Source organism: Elephantulus edwardii, unplaced genomic scaffold (genome assembly GCF_000299155.1).
Source record: "Elephantulus edwardii isolate Elephantulus edwardi_28Jun2011 unplaced genomic scaffold, EleEdw1.0 scaffold00043, whole genome shotgun sequence".
NCBI classification, from domain to species: domain Eukaryota; kingdom Metazoa; phylum Chordata; class Mammalia; order Macroscelidea; family Macroscelididae; genus Elephantulus; species Elephantulus edwardii.
The window spans coordinates 1628482-1646230 of record NW_006399793.1 but is presented as its reverse complement, the minus strand read 5'-3'; the positions used below and the strand labels follow the sequence as shown (position 1 = coordinate 1646230).

Below are 17749 nucleotides of genomic sequence, written 5' to 3'. Positions count from 1 at the left end.
ATTTTTTGCTATTTCCTTCAAAGCAGCTTGAACTTCTTTCTTCATCACCATAGGCTCTTGCTCATATGTTATTTCTTTAAATTCCTCTGTATCTGCCAATTCCTTTCTATATAATGACTCAGTATATTTCCAAAAATCCAAAGTGGAATTCTATCTTCTCATTATTTTCTGCCTTGTGATTTCTGTTCACTCTTCTGTATTTCCCACTAGCCTGTAAGCTAAGTGAAGATCAGGAACATATGTTCTTTCTTTTTTTCCTTCAAATTTTGTATAATCTTTTTTTTTAACAAAATAAAGACTATACTGTTTTACTTACAAAGTTCTTATATGTTGTTTTTCTTACCTTTACCCTTTCCTTTACCCATCCCTTCTCCAAGCCTTCAAATTGTGTGACCCTGTGTTTAAGCCCCCTTTCATCCCCTTCTCTGCCTGCCCCCCCCATCCTCATACCTCTACTCCACCCCTCCCCTTGGATCTTTGTACTAATTCTACGATAATGGTCTTTTACAATATATGTTTTTAGAGACTGACTTAGATCTCTTCGTATAATGCTCTCTAGTCTCTCCCAAGTTAGATAGTAATTTACAAAATCATCGCTCCTACACACTGCATAGTATTCCATTGTGTGAATGTACCATAATCTCTCAATCCATTCCATTTATTGGACATTTGGGATGTTTCTGTATTCTTGTTAAGTTGAATTATGCATCTATGAACATTGGTGTACAAGTCTCTGTGCCTCAGCTCTCATTTTCTTGGGGTATATTCTAAGTAGTGGAATAGCTGGCTCATGTGGAATGTCTATGTTCAGTTTTCTGAGGAAATGTCAAACTGCTTTCCGTAGTGGTTATACCATTTTACCATCCCACCAACAATTTATAAGAGTTCCTATCTTGCCACATCTTCTCCAACATTTATTGCTGGCTGCCCTGCTAAACTCTACTGAGGTAAGATGGTATCTCATTATGGTTTAGATTTGCATCTCTCTTGTTGTCAGTGATTTTGAGCAATTCTTCATGTGCCTGTTGAGCATGGAAATGTCTTCCTCTGTGAAAAATGTTTCCTTGTCTCTTTCTCATTTTGTAACTGATTAGCAGTCTTTTCTTGTGGAGGCTCAGGAGAATTCAGCAAATTTTTATTTAAGATCCTTGTCTGAAATGGTATTGCCAAATGTTTTTGTTTTTTTCCCAGACAGTAGGTTTTCTTTCACTCTGTTGGAAAAATTTTATGATGTGCACAGGAATTTAAACTTCAGAAGGCCCCATTTATCAATTTTATCCTCTTCAGATTGTTCATTTCTGGCTGTCATTTCTGTCAATTCTCTTTTCACCATAGACTATGCCTTCTAAGCTTGATTCCAGTTTGTCTGTTATTAACTTTATGGTTTTGGGCTTAACTCCCAGGTCTCTGCTACATTTTGAGTTGGTTTTTGTGTATGGTGTGTGATGTGGATCCTGTTTCAGTTTTCTTCAGGTAGCAGTCCAGTTTTGCCAGCTCCATTTGTTAAAGAGACTGACATTTCCCCATTTGATAGCTTTGATTTCCTTGCCGAATACTAGTTGATCATAGACAGCTGGGTCTATTTTTGGGTTCTCAATTCTATTCCATTGGTCTGTGTGCCTGTTGTATCAGTACCATGCTGTTTTGAATACAATGGCTGTGTAGTAGGTTTTGATGCCAGGGAGTGCTATGTCTTCTACTTTATTTTTGTTTTTCAGAAGTGTTTTGCTATTTTGAGAGGTCTCTTTCCTCTCCAAATACACGTAACAATTTCCCTTTAGATAGCCTTGAAAAGTGAATTTGGCATTGGAATTGTGTTGAACATGTAGATTGCTTTCAATAGGATTGTCATTTCCATAATACTGAGTTTTCCTACCCATCAAAAGGGGACATTTTTCCATGTTTTTTAAAGCCTTCACGAGCATATTTATTGTGTTTGAGATGATACGTCAGGTGTTCTCTTAGTTACAAAGGGTGAAAAGAAATCCTCTCATTACAAACTGACACAGGTAAAAGGTAAAACATTTTCACAACAGCATGTACCACATACTCAGAAATAGATCTAGGTTTAATACAAATGACATAATTTCCTAGTCGTCTACAGCTACTTTTAAAACTTTGCACAGATAATGAATTAGGCTAAAATGCACTATAATATGTGGTAGACTTTTCCATTTTATTTATGTCTTTTATTGTGTCTTAAAAATGTTCTGTAGTTTTCTTTGTATAAGTCTTTTGTGTCACTAGTTAACTCTCAAGTTCAACCTGGAGAGGGTTAAACCAGGCTGCTCCTTGGAGGCAAGGATTCTGAGGCTTCGTCTGACATACTTTGACCATGTTGTAAGGAGGCACCAGTCCTTGGAGAGGGACATTATGCTTGGGAGGGTGGAGGGACAGACAGCACAGAAGGGGAAGACCCTCTATGAGGTGGATTGATTCAGTAACTCAGGTAATCAGGATAGGTGTGTTGGAGGCAGTGTGATTGGCACAGCAGAGTAGGGTTTAGAGCTGTTGTACATAGGGTCTCTATGAGTCACAAGCGACTCAATGGCACATAACAACAACAACATTATAAATGGTATTACTTTGTTGGTTTCCTTTTCAGAGTTCTCTTTGTTACCGTAGAGGAAATCCACTGATTTTTGGATATTGGTCTTATATCCTGCCACTATAGTTATTTGGTCTACTAGCTCTAACTAGTTAAATCCTTAGAGTTTTCTGTGTACACTACAATAACATCTACATATAGCAACAGTTTAAGCATCTCTTTGCAGATAGGGATGCTTTTTATTTCCTTCTCTTGTCCTATTGCCCAAGCAAATACTTCTAATACAATAGTGAATAGAAGTGGTGACTGTGGGGCATCCTTGTCTGGTCCCTCTTCTCAAGAAAAATACTTTTAGTCTTTCTCCATTGAAAATGATATTGGCTCTTGGTTTTGCATATATACTTTTCCCTATGTTGAGGAAATTCCCTTCTATTCCAATTTTGTCAAATGTCTAAATCAGGAAGCGGTGTTGGATTTTTGTCAAATGCCTTTACTGCATCGATTTCTAGTGTCATATGGTTCTTGTTCTTTGCTTTGTTAATGTGATCAATTACGTTTTTCATATTTAGAACCATACTTGAACACCTCTAATCAATCCCACTTGGTCATAATACATTTTTTATTTTATGTGCTGTTGGATTCTATTGGCAAAATTTTGTTAAGGATTTTTGCATTTATGTTCATGAGAGATATTGGTCTGTAGTTTTCTTTTTTGCAATAATTTTCTCTGGTTTTGCTATTAAGGTTTGGTTTCAAGGAATTTGTCCATTTCCTGTAAGTTTAGTTTTACATAATATTCTGACATTATAGATTTAATTTCTTCTGGTTCTCTTGTAACGTCACCTCTATCATTCTAGTTATTTGTGTCTTTTTTCTTCCTTTTTCTAGCTCACTAATCTCAGCTCTTAGTCTTAGAATTTTCTTTCTTCCAGAGGATGTTGGATTAATTGTTGTTCTTTTTCTATTTTATGAAGTTGTTGAGTTAGATCATTAATTTTGCTTCTTTCTTCATTTTTTTATATGTTTGCCTAATGCTATGAGCTGCTGCCTTAGGACTATCTTAGCTGCATTTCAGAGGTTTTGGTACTTTCTATTTTCATTATAATTTTTAAAAAGAACTTTTAAATTTAATTTTTTATTTCTTCTATAACACAATGTGTTCTAACAGGGTGTAATTTGGCTTTCACGTTGGTGGCTTTAAAAGCTTTATCCTCTTCTGGTTAATTTCCAGTTTTATGTTATTGTCTGAGAAGATACTTTGTATTACTTCTATGATTTTGAATTTGTTGAAGCTTTCTTTGTGCCCTAATATGTGATCAATTCTAGAGAATATATCATGTGCACTTGAGAAAAATGTTAAATGAGTGCTAGTTGGGTGCAGTGTTTGGAATACATCCACAAGATCAAGTTGGCTGACTTCGTAGTTTAGGTCTTCTGCATCTTTGATAACTTTCTTTTGAGTTAGCTTATCTATGGTGAGAACGGTGTGTTAAAGTCTTCTCCCACTATTGTGGTGTTATTACTTTTTTTCAATTATGTTAACAGTTGTTTTATTAGTTTAGCAGGTCTATTATTTGGGGCTTGGTGCATAGATGTTGACCAATACTGTGTCTTCTTGATCTACTATGCCTTTAATCATTATGTAGTGCCCTTTCTTATCTTTTTTTTTAATTGGGAAAAAAAATTATTGTGGGTACAAGGAGGTGAGGGTTGGGGGCAGAAGGGTGAGGATGGGCCAGGATGCAGTTGTAGAGCTGCACAGTTTGGTCGATGGGGGAAGCAGGTGAAGGTAATGATGAGGGTCCAGTGGGGACCAGATGCTACAGAGGAATGACAAGCATTTTCCAATGGTAATTAAACCAACTGTCTTATTGATTTGGGAATTGGATGCCGACTCTCTGACTTCTTCATGCTGAACGGGGGCGTAGATGTAAAGGGGGAAAGGGAGGACGCTTTATCACCTTCTGGTCATCTTAGGTTAAAGCTGCTTGCCTTCTTGCTCTGTTAGAAGATATTTTCCTGTCATTTTCTCCCCTCTGGACTGCAAAGTGTTTTCCTAGGTGGGTCCAGTGGGGATGGCTGGTTGAACCCAGAGGCTCCATCCTCCTTTGCTTCCTTAGTTGCCAGTTGTATTTCCTTTTTGTCACTGGCACTGGGTTCAGGGTCAATTCTGGGGTAAAACTCAGAGTTAAGGTTACATATAGGAAAGGGAGTAAACCTAGAGAGAACACACTTGTGAGTTACAAATAGAAGGACTTTGAGGGTGTTGCTTTCAGGTTTACTGGGGGGGAGGGTGGCAGAAGTTGGCCTAGGTAACATTGGATACCCTAGGCATTCTTTTTTTTTCTCCTTCCCACCCAGCGGTCAGATGGCACAATCTGGGGACTGAGGAGCTCACCCTGAGGGCCTCAACAGCTCGCCCCGAGCCAGGGGCCGAGGGCAGCCCGCCCCAGGCAGAGGGCCACGATAGCTCACCCCAAGCTGGGGGCCAAGGGCAGCCCATCCTGAGCAGGGCAACACCCCCAAGGAGCTGGCTGGTATACTCTCCCTCCAATTGCCCCTACCCCAGTCTAGTCCCCTCGCCTGACTGAGGACCCTGTGGTCAGGGATAGTGTTTCCAATTCCAGCACTGCCACTTTTACTCCTCCCATAAGTGGTCATACTATATTTTGATGTAGGTGTCACTGCCTTCCCCCTTTATATATGATAAAGGGAACCTGAGAATTGTGAACAGACTCCCCCCAGGTCTAACCATCTTTTGGCAGAAGCATTCAATAGAACAAAGCATGTGGTGCATTTAGGATGTCGATCCTCTTGTGCTTGCTGCCACTGGTAAGGTCATCAAACTCACAGTGACTTTCAGCAATCCATTGCATAGGTAATCATCTTCTTTGGCCTGTCCAATGCATAGGTAATCGTCTTCTTTGGCCTGTCCAAGGAGACCCAAACCTGCAGATGGTGGTCATGCATCCCATCCCCCACCTCCTACGCAGGCTGCCAGTGGGGCACGCCCCCCCAGAGCGGGAGGCCTGCGGGAGGCGCGTGGCCCCCCCCCAGCATGGGCGGCTGTTGGGGTGCACCCCCCACCCTGCCACATGGGCGCTTGGTGGCTGTGCGGCCCCTCTTGTGTGGGCCACCTGCAGGCACCCGCTTCCCCTACCGCCGCCATCATGGCTGCAAGAATTCTCTCCAGACCAAGTCCACCTTTCGGCAGTGTGGTGGCTTCACTGTACCAGTCTTGAGGAGGGCCAGTGCCCAGCATCCATCCTGGGTGAGGGAATCCATTCATTCTGGCTGTGGAAGCCTCATGGAGCTGCAGTGGCTGTGCGGCACAGCGCAGGCTCTGCAGGGGAGTGGCTGGGAGCCGCGAGACTCACCCATTTCTCCTTGGGGATCCTTGAATTCCTGTTGTTGAGCCTCGATCTTCACTGAGGGCCAGCCATCAACTATTTAAGTGTTCAATTATCAATAAGCCGAAGTCTGTGGAAGGCCATAGTGGCCCTGCTTTAAGTGGTTTATTGCTCCCGCAGCTCACCACGCTGTCTCTGCCTCCGCCACCATCTTGGATCTCCCCTTCCTTATCTTTAATGGTGATTTTCATTCTGAAGTCTATTTTATCAGAGTGTTGCCATTCCTGCTTTTTTGAGGTTGCCATTTGCTTAGTATATTATTTTCCAGCCTTTGATTTTCAGTCTATCTTTCTGTTCATTTATTAGGTTTGTTTCTTTAGATAACATATTTATGGGCTTTTTTTTTTAAAAAAATCTATTCTGCTAATCTTTTTCTCTTTATTGGTGCATTTAGTCTATTTACATTAAGTGTGATTATTGATAGATCAGGTTTTATAATTTCCATTTTTCTGTGTTTTGTTTTTTGTTGTTGCTGTTGTTTCTTGTTAGTATAATTCATTTAGTTTCCTTTGGTGTCTCTCTGTGAAGGATTCCCATTAAAAGTTCTTGTGAATTTGGTCTTGTTTTCACAGATTCTTTAAGTTCTTTCTTATCTGTAAAGATTGTTATTTCACCTTCATATTTGATGGAGAGCTTTGCTGGTTTAAGGGTATCTTCTTGCTCACGTGGGTTCTGCTGAAAAATCAGAATTTATTCTAATTGTTTTTTTTTCCATTGTAGTTGATTTTTTGTTTTTCTCATGCTGTTCTTATTCTATCCTTATCTTTTATTTTGGAGAATTTGAGTATATGTCTTGATGGTTTTCTTTTTTAGTCTAGTTTATTTGGTGTTCACTGAGCTTCCTAAATGTGAATTTCCTTACTCTTCGTAACACCTGGGAAGTTTTCTTCTAGTACCGTTCCTATAATTTTATCAGTGATTTCCCTATCCCTCTAATATTCTGGAATTCCAATCATACATATGCTATTCCTTTTGATGTCATCCCACATGATTCTAATATTTTCTTCATTTTTTTATTTCACATCTCTGATTTTTCTTCTAGTATGTTTCTGTTGAAGCTCTTGCTTCCAGCTAACTGACTTTCTGCTCAATCTCTTCTGATTTACTCTTTTGGCCTTCAAGTGTGTTGAACACTTTTGCCATTTGAGTCTTAATATTCCTCACCTTTCCTCCTGCAGTTTAGTGTCCTCCTTTGTCTCTGGTGTGGTCTGAGCTCAGGAAGCTTGTATGCAGAGGCTCCCATGTCAGCCCCTCTGTTACAGAGAGCTAAGAAAATTTCTTCCTCTGCTTGAAGTTCTGTATACCAAAGTCTCTTGTCCTGTTTGGCACTAAGGGTGGTCCCACAGCTGCAGAGGCAAGGGCCCCTTGATGGAAAGACCTATAACCCCAGGGAGACCTTAATCTCTTCTCCCCACGAGCAATGAAGAGTGCTAGTTCTCTGCCAGCCTGCTTCTTTCTTGACACTGTATTAAGTTTTTCTTAGTATATGTTAGGCTATGACAATTGTGCCTGCTTAATTTGTTTACAGTTCCTTATTTTTTTATGATGTTATTTATTAGTAATATACTTAACATGTTTCATTTATAGGGGAGGGCAACTCACTAATTTAGGATTTCTTTATGGGCTTTTCCCATGGGATAGCTCCCATTTCTTAAGGTCCTTCAACTTCTCTTTGGACTGCAGTGCAGCTTCACATGAATCTCACCTTACTGCTACTCACCTCTTAGAAAGTTTGGATTGTCCATGTTGTAGCTGTTGAACATAGTACCAAAGATCACTTTTCCCTGGCAGGCAGTTTCATTGCCCAATTCTGTATTAAGATGATTTTTAAATTCCATTATAATAGACTCCCACTGGAATTTTCTTCCTTGTAGATACTGAGTATCTCCACTCCACGGAAATCATATTGGCTAACTCTGTGGAAAGAGTCAATGGAGAATTCAAAATTAGGTGACACCATTAATTTTGTTTCCGAAGTGTGAGCATTGTACTGTGGCTCCATCAGAGAGCATTGAATAGATGGTGGTAAGTTAAAATGAAGCAGCTGGTTTTCAGTATGGTTCAAGGGGAAAATATAAGTTGTTGTTGTTGTTATGTGCTGTCGAGTCGCCTGCGACTCATAGCGACCCTATGTACAACAGCCCTAAACTCCGCTCTGTCCTGTGCCAATCGCACTGTCTCTGACACTCCCATCCCAATTATCCCAGTCACTGAATCAATCCACTTCATAGGGGTCCTTCTTCTCCTGGGCTGTCCCTCCACCCTCCCAAGCATGATGTCCCTCTCTAAGGACCGGTCTCTCCTCACAATATGTCCAAAGTATGTTAGACGGAGCCTCAGAATCCTTGCCTCCAAGGAGCCACTCGGTTTAACCCTTTCCAGGACAAATCTGTTCAGCAGTCCATGTCCATGGTATTCTCAATACTCTTCTCCAGCACCACAGCTCAAAGGCATCAATTCTCCTTCTATCCTCCTTGGTCATTGTCCAACTCTCTGATGTATAACAAGTGATAGCAAAGACCATGGCCTGTATCAGACGCACCTTAGTCTCCAGAGAGACACCATTGCTCTTCAGTACTTTGGAGAGGTCCCTAACAGCAGACTTTCCCGTGGCAATGTGCCTTTTAATTTCCTGGCTGCTGGTGTGGTACTATAGTAGTTAAAAAGTGATAATAGGTGAATTTAAGGGGGAAAATATAAATCTTATTGTACTTTTCAAATTTATGTGGCTTTGAATAAATTAAAATTAAAAAATTGTGAAATAAAAGGAACATAAATGTAATAGACATTATAGCAGGTTATGATTTACCATAAGGTGCAGGCTACCCTCATTCTGTTTCCTTTGGCAGCTTAAGTACTGCTCCATCAGGATTCTTATATATGAGCTATGCATATCTGACCTAGGCACTCTGACACACACAGTGAGGGAGCCCTATTGTTATAGTGGTTAAGCTAATACAGTGAGCCAAAGTACAATCACACCAACTGCTCTATGGATAGAAGCTGTAATAGTTTGCTTCATTAAATATGTTATTAGCATTTGATTCATAGCAACACATGCCCAACTCAATTAAGTATTTCCGGGCCTTGCACTTTTCAAGTGTTGTTTATTTCACCTCATTTTTGCAATCACTGTGTTAATTCTCTTCATTGAGGATCCTTTTATTTTTCTTTGACGTTGTATTCTATCAAACACAATGGAAAAAACAAACAAACAAACACAGAAACTAGTCCTACCTCTTTTATTCAAAGTACCATATCATGGAAGAGTATCTTCACTAATAAGGAACATTCTGACTACTAGTGCAAATTTATCTGTTCTTCTGGAGGTTCATTATACAGTCAGTATTCTTTACCAACACCGTAATTTAAAATCATGAATCCACTTTTAGTCTTTCTTATTCACTGTCTAATTTTCAGATGTATGTGAGGTGATTGAAAATAAGCTGACTTGTGTCAGGTTCACCTTAGTTTTCAAAGTGACAAAGATTACAAACTTGGAAACCTTTTGGAACAGTTTGACTTTGTTCTATAAGGTTGTTATGAGTCAGAGTAAAGACACAGCAATGATAGGAGCAAGCTTGTGTGGAGGATTTATTATCCATCAACTTCTGGTCTTTGTGGCTGAACACATCTCCAGATTACAAATTTTCTGAGAACAGGTCCTTTTAGGGACTATGAAGGTTTTTCTACAGTGTGTGATCATTCTAAAAACATTTGTTAAAATAAAGAAGCCACAAAATCCATATATAATATAAGTGAATAAGCCTAATTAAGAAATTTCACTCAGAAACAGAATGGTTAGGCTCAATGTTGCACAGGGCAGAATGGTGAAATTCAAATGTGTTTATGAATTAAAAAAAGAAAAGGAAACCACCCACACACCAAAACAACAACAATCCTCATGTATCATAGTTACAGTTATATTGCAATCTCTTGTTCTTCTATACTGGCAAGTAGGAACTGACTCATAGCTGAACCTCCAGTGAGAGGCAGTAAATTGCTCAGGAGAAGATTGCTTATCTTCCTTTCACAGAGCAGTTGGCAGAGTGAAACTGTGCCTTTAGGTTAACTGTACGACTTATCACGAAACCACAAGAGTTCTTAGTTAAATAGATATTTATTTCTTGGACAGAGTATATGATGAAAGTAATGGATACATTTTAAACTATTCTCCCAAACTGTCTATTGAATTTTTTTTAAACATATAGATATAATACATTACAATAAAAATGCATAGAAATTAGTTATACAATTGGTTTTGGAAAAACCATGTCTTCCTCTATCTTCCCAATCCCTATTTGGCTTTTTCTGGATTCCTGTTGTTTTATTGTACAACCTATGCTAATAGAACTAGATTTTGATGAACCAAAATGAACCATAAAATGATGAAAGCTTTGAGGACAGCTCTATACCCTTGGGAAACTTCCTCAAGAAGGCAAGAGTTTGAAAGTATAGACCTGGGATTTATGTCTATTTTGGTTTGTTACAGAAGTGTCACTTTTCTTACAGCTAGCAGGCCCTAGATGTTGCAACTTCTTATTTATCAGAGGATGTTTGGTTTTTTGTTTTCTCAGCATTGTTGACAGGAATACTGATACTCAATGATGAAAGTACTTTGAAGGATTTTTCAATGATTTTGAGAAAAAATGTACTTCATTTAAATGAATTTAGCTTTAAAAGATTTAAACAAAATACTTAAGGGAAAAATTATAAACTTTAAGTCTTTGCAAATGAGTTGAGAATGATGTCTCCTTTCTAAAAAAAGGCTTTATGCTTCCTGTTTTCAGTGTTTCCACCTATTTCTTACTGTAAAAATGCTTTATCACTGTATCACAGGTGACCTGCCCACATGTGTAGAATAATGAACATCATGTGTTTGTTTTCTTTTTAAAGATGACCAGTGCTTTTTGTTTTTAAGAAGTTACAATATACATTTTTACTTAAGTTTGGTCAGTACTGGTAAGATATGCTGGAGTCTCAGATCAATATACATTAACACAATACAGTGATTTATAAAAACTTAGCAACGATGCACACAATTTTTTAAAGCTTAAATCACTAAAAGAGACAATGCACAGATGTATGGTGGATAAAACTTAGCTAAAACTAAAACTATCATAGGACTCCATCACAAATCCAACTCTTAGGCCACTGCAGTGCCATGGATCTCTTCCAGTGAATTAGCTAGATAGCAGGCTTAAAAATTTCCTAAAGTGGTTCTTTCTCTTCAATGAGGCAGCCTAGCAGCAGACACAAAGATGTAGGTCTTTGTGAAGACCCCGACTGGCAAGACCATCAAGCCCAGTGACACCATCGAAAATATCAAAGCCCAAATCCAAGACAAAGGGGGCATTCCTCCTGACCAGCAGCATCTGATATTTGCGGGCAAACAGCTAGAGGATGGCCGTACACTCTCAGACTACAACATCCAGAAAGAAACCACTCTGCATCTGGTACTGCATTTGCATGGTGGCATTATCGAGTCTTCCTTGCACCAGCTCACCCAGAAGTATAACTGCAACAAGATGATCTGCTGGAAGTGTTATGCTGGCCTGTGTCCCTGTTCTGTCAATTGCTGCAAGAAGTATGGGCACACCAACAACTTGCGCCCCAAGAAGAAGGTCAAATAAGAGTCCCCTCTTCACTAGCTCCCTTGCCTCTTGTAGGTGGCCTTCTTCTTAGCCCCATGACCCTGGGCCCTCAATAAAGTGTCTTTCATTGAACTGAAAAAAAAATTTTTTTTTTTCTCAATGTGGCCCGGACTGCTCTCTTGCTTGGAGCACTAGATTTTCCCCTGCCATCTGGACACTCCTGCCAACCCTGCTGCCTGGAGGATGACCCGCTGCCTTCCCTCTGAAGTTTGCCACAGTACCAGTATTACAGGTGAAGTTATTTCCTTCTATCTTCAAGACCTTGAACTCCCTTAAGCAGCAGAACCTTTGGATCTGCCTAGCTGTGGTAATTGCCTGACAGAGAAGGCTGCTAATTCATAGTCATCCCTCTCCCCAGTTGAAACAAGTCTTCCCTTGAGTTATAGGATCAGAGAGAAACTCAGGCAGGGTAGGTTACCCACGCTCATTTGGATCAGTGACTTTCTGAGCCAAGGTTATCAGACAAAGAGCCTGCTAAGGCCTCAGGCACAAAAAAGGCAAAAAAAACCCCCACAAAAAAACCCCAAAAAACCACCCAAAAACACCCCAAAAACAAAAAACCCAAAACCGACCCCCCCAAAAAACCCCCCAACTCTACAACATCAATGACACAGAAGAAGCTGGCTACCTCCCACCCTACATAAACGCCAAATAAGATGTCACGTCCCAAAAGTGACACAGCATGAATGGATTTCCTGGAGCCAGAAGGTCTGATAGAACTTTTGACACAGGGTTCAAAATAACAATGATTGAATATTTTCAGTGGGTAAAAGACAAGAAGTAGAAGGACTTACAAAGAGTTACAGAACTCTGCAAGCAAAAACCAAGAGGAACTTAAAAAAATTTTTTTATTATTATTTCAACATGTATGCAGAGCAGATTATCCGAGAGGCTGGGCTCTATGAGGAGAATTGTGGCATCAGGATTGGTGGAAGATCTATCAACAATCTCCGTTATGCAGATGACACAACCTTGCTTGCTGAAACTGAGGAGGACCTCATGCACTTGCTGCGAAGGGTCAAGGACTGCAGCCTTCAGTATGGACTAAGGCTCAACGTCAAGAAGACAAAGATTCTCGCCACTGGACCAATTGGCAGCGTCAGGATGAATGATGAAGAGATTGAGAGTGTTCATAGCTTCACTTTGCTCGGCTCCACAGTTAACACTCTTGGTACCAGCAGTCAGGAAATCAAAAAGCGTATCGTGATGGGAAAGTCTGCCGTTAGGGACCTCTCAAACCTACTCAGGAGCAACAGTGTCTCTCTGGAGACTAAGGTGCACCTGATACAGGTCATGGTATTTGCAATCACTTGTTATGCATCAGAGAGTTGGACAATGACTAGGGAGGACAGAAGGAGAGTGGATGCTTTTGAGCTGTGGTGCTGGAGAAGGGTACTGAATGTACCCTGGACTGCCAGGAAAACAAACAGATCCATCTTGGAGAGGATTAAACCAAGCTACTCCTTGGAGGCAAGGATTCTGGGGCTTCGTCTGACATACTTTGGACATGTTTCCAGGAGGGACGGGTCCTTGGAGAGGGACATCATGCTTGGGAGGGTTGGAGGGACGGCGCAGGAGGGGAAGACCCTCTATGAGATGGATTGATTCAGTGACTGGGGTAATCGGGATGGGTGTGTCAGAGGCGGTGTGGTTGGCGCAGGATAGAGCAGGGTTTAGAACTGTTGTGCATAGGGTCGCTATGAGTCGGAAACGACTCGATGGCACATAACAACAAACAACATTATTTTTGTGTGTGTGTACCATCAAATCAGATCTGACTGGTACAGGAGGAGATTGCCCCTCCTTCTCCAGCACAGCATCTGTTGGATTTGAACCATATACCTCTGGGCTTGCAGTTCAGCTTCTTGCCACTAGGCCACCAGAGCTCCCTCCAAGAGGAACTTTAATAAAAGCAATTCAAAACAATACAGATAAAACAAACAAGGCATTATCACAATCCATAATATGAGAAGAATGTTTCAGATGCTGTCAACATGTTAGAGGGACATGTGAACAGAGTTAAAGAGATGGAACACAAAACTAGTGAAATAGAAGACAGAATTTTCACCACTGATCTGCTAGAACAGAAAGAATTAAAAAAGGAAGGAAAAAGAAGAAATCCCAATAATAATGTACAGCACCATCAAGAGAAATAACATGCACATAATTGCAGTCCCAGAACAGGAAGAAGCAAGTAAAGGCACTGAGAAAGTTTTGGAAGAATTTCAAGAAGAAAACTTTGCAGTTGTAATGAAGATTGAGAAAATATATGTTAAAGAAGCAGAGAGAGGGATGACAATGGAGGGGGTTGTTAATCATACGGTTGTACAATCTGATGGATGGGTGAGGTGAAGGAAATAGGAAGGATCCTTTGTGAAAAACAATATATGCAAATTTTGTAAATAAATCAGAGTCTGGAGCTTCTGGATTCTTCAGAGGTTTGTTTTCTGGTTCTGGTGAGGTTTGGTGGAAAGAATGTCTACCTGCCATTGAGTGAGAGCTGATTTTATTTGGCCTCCTATTTAAGAAAGCATTTGGTCACCAGTTTGGGAAGTTGTCTGGAGCAGCTGGATTCTATAGAGGTTTGTTTTCTGGTTCTGGTGAGGCTTAAGTGTGGAATGTTTACTCACTATTGGGTGTCAACTGATTGGATTAGGCCTCCTATTTAAAAAGGCATTTGGTCTTCAGTTTGTTATAGCACTGGTCTGTCCATTTGCTGTATAGAGGTAGCTGTGGTGACACTAATGTGTCAAATGTGATAATGGTTACTCATGGTAGATAGTGTTAGCTCTCCAAGTAAAACAGGCTTGGAAGCAGAAGTGTCATCCACTTCTGAAATAGCTTGCCTCCAAAAACTCTATGAACTTGGAGAAATGATGAAAGTTATATAAGTGTTCAAGTCTTTGGTTCACAGGGTCACTATGAGTGGTCTACAACTCAATGGAACTTAACAACAATAACAACATAGATAGAGCTCTTTTGGCCTTGTGTATAGAAAGTTATGCTACCAAGCCAGAGGTGGGTAATTTTAATCTGTGGCCCTCAGGCCTGATTTTAATTGTTTTTGGTCAAACATTTTTTCTAAGTGGCATAGCATTGGTCTGTCCATTTGTTGTACAGAGGTAACTCATGGTTGCTGTGATCTTAAACACTGTGACACTGATGTGTCAAATGCAATAATGATTACCCATGGTGGACAATGTTTGGTGGAGCCCCCTGATTAAAAGAAGCTTGGAAACAGGATTGACATCTACTTCCAAAATAGCTTGCATGAACTTGGACAAATGATGAAAATTATACAAGCGTTCAGATCTTATGTTTATAGGGTCACTATGAGTCATCTGTAACTTAACAACAACAACAATATAAAAAAAATTAAAACAAAAAAGAAGCTGAGTGGACACCATATATAATAGATTCCCAAAGAAAAACACAATGGCATATCATAGTCAAATTTGCCAGAACCAAAGATAAGGAGAGAAATTTGAAAGCAGGTAGGGAGAAATGAAGAGTAACCTATAAGAAATCAAATAAGATTAAATTCCAATTTTTTCAGTAGAAATCATTCAAGCAAAAAGACAGTGTAATGACATATATTGACAGACAACCAAGAACACTGTACCCAGCAAAACTGTCCATCAAATATGAAGGAGAGATCAAAATATCCTCAGAAAACTTAGAACCTTAGGGAGTTTGTAAAAACAAGACTAGTGTTGCAGGAAATACTGAGAGAAATATTTCTTGCAGAGATGCCATAGAAAGAAGGAAGGCTCAAAGTAAACAGCAACAAGTCCAAAAAGAACTCAACAAAAGAATAGCAATAAACCCTAGCCTCTCAATAATTACACTGAATGTGAGTGGTGTAAATGCTCCAGTGAGCAGAAAAAGAGTAGCAGATTGTATAAATAAACAAACCCTATCAATATGTGTACAAGAGATGCACTTGAAAAATGAAGATAGTTATGTATATTGCATTGAAACAGATGAGGGAGAGAACTGTTTAAAAGGGATATATGATTGGATATTCTTGTCATTACAGAAGTCCAGCGTGAAGGCTGCGTAGCAGAGTGGACTTGGGAGGAGGGATTGTGTAACAATGAAAGAGTTTTTCTTTTTCTTTTCAAGAAGAAAAGTGAATTGGGGGAAGGGGGCGAGCAGGGAGAAAAGTGCAACAATGAATGACTGGAAATCCTAAGTCTGTAAACTTTCATTAAAATTAATTTAAAAAATAGAGTAAATATAAATCAGTGAAAAAAATATATCAAGCAAATGGCAATCAGAAAAAAGCAGGAGTAGTGATAGTAATCTCTGATAAAATAGATTTCAACACAAGAACCATCACAAAGGAAAGTAAGGTTTCTATATAATGCTTACAGGGTCAATAGAATAAGAGGACATAATTATAACATGTTCAACGTTTAGTGAGAAAACTAGTGTAATGGGAAAATTTGGCAGTTATAAACCACATCTACTATAATAACTGACAATTGTTTAAGTATAATAACAGCAGGAATAAGAATGCTGTTATACAGCACAGGTTCTAGATACACACAGATTTATGCAGACATCGTTGTGTTATACTTTAGGAAAGACTTCCATTTACAATTGTACATTAATTCATATAAAAAGAACTTGAACCTACACAAAATATCCTTTTACCAACACTCAGAGTAATTAATGGAAACAATTTCCAAAGTGACATAGATATTGGAGAAAAAACAAACAAACAAAAAAAAATCCCACACCCACAAAAAAACAAATTGTGACAAAAGTATGCATTAATTTTCTGAACTGTATCCTTTTTTTAAATTAAATGATGTTGTATAAAACTTTGCTGGAAAAAATATTACAAAACTGGACCCTGTTCATTTACAATTGAGACTAAGGCATTCTGCATGTGAAAGGAACCCTCAGTTTAGTTACCTTTCCCACTCATGGCTTTCTCCTATTGAGGGTCAGGATTAAAGTCGGTCATGTGACTGGTGATTGAGAGTTTTTACCACTCATGGAACAGTTTACACTTTCATAACTTGCACTGAACTGGTTTATGTAACTACTACCTTCTCTGCCAGTTCTCTCTTCAGAGGTACTGAGAACTTATTCCCATTTTTAGGACTGGAGAAGCAGGAAAATCATCTTCAGCTGTGATCTCCTCTCTATGAAGTTCAGACCTAGATATCCTTTGATGGGAAGAGCTGTGGTAAATTAGGCCTCTAGCCAGGCAACCGCAGTCTTTCTCAGAGGCCTCTGCCTTCTCTACAGGCTCGAAGCTGTAATCTTGCTGGTACTAGGGGTGGAGGCATAAGACAGCTGCTGAGCCAGTTGCTGCTAATGCTCCTTGAGCTTTTGCTGAAGAACTAGAACATTACTCTGCATGCCCTTCACTTCCTTGTCAAGTTAGTTGATAACGTCTCATCCTGAGTGCTTATAAGCGCCTCACAAGTTGGACAATGACAAAAGATAACAGAAGAAGAATAGATGCCTTCGAGTTGTGGTGCTGGAGAAGAGTCTTGAACATCCCATGGACTAACAAGAAAACAAATAGGTCTGTCTTGGAGAGGGTGAAACCAAGTCTCTCGTTGGAGGCTAAGATTTTGAAGCTCTGTCTCACATACTTTGGGCACATGGCCAAGAGAGACCAGGCCTTGGAGAAGGATATCAAGCTTGGTAAGATGGATAGACAGCATAGGAGAGGAAGACACAAGATAAGATGGATTGATACAGTAACTGGGGCTATAGGGATTGGTGTGTCAAAATTATTGAGACTGGCTCAGGACAAGGCAGGCTTCAGAAATGCTGTAGATAAGGTCGCTATGGGTAACAGGTGACTCAAGGGCACATGTTGTTGTTCTTGTTGTTGTTATGTGCCATAGAGTTGTTTGCGACTCATAGCGACCCTATGTATAACAGCCCTAAACTCCGGTCTGTACTGTGCCAATCGCACTGTCTCTGACATTTCCATCCCAATTACCCCAGTCACTGAATCAATCCACCTCATAGAGGGCCTTCCTCTCCAGCGCTGTCCCTCCAACATCCCAAGCATGATGCCCCTCTCTAAGGACCGGTCTCTCCTCACAACATGTCCAAAGTATGTTAGACAGAGCCTCAGAATCCTTGCCTCCAAGGAGCCACCTGGT

The 17749-nt window shown here is 39.9% G+C and overlaps 2 pseudogenes; one reads left to right on the top strand and one right to left on the bottom strand.

Moving 5' to 3' along the window:
- Positions 1 to 11219: 11219 nt before the first annotated feature.
- LOC102861842 lies at positions 11220 to 11591 on the top strand (annotated as a pseudogene).
- A 4867-nt stretch (positions 11592 to 16458) lies between these two features.
- LOC102855881 overlaps positions 16459 to 17749 on the bottom strand; it is a 3199-nt pseudogene continuing 1908 nt past the window's right edge.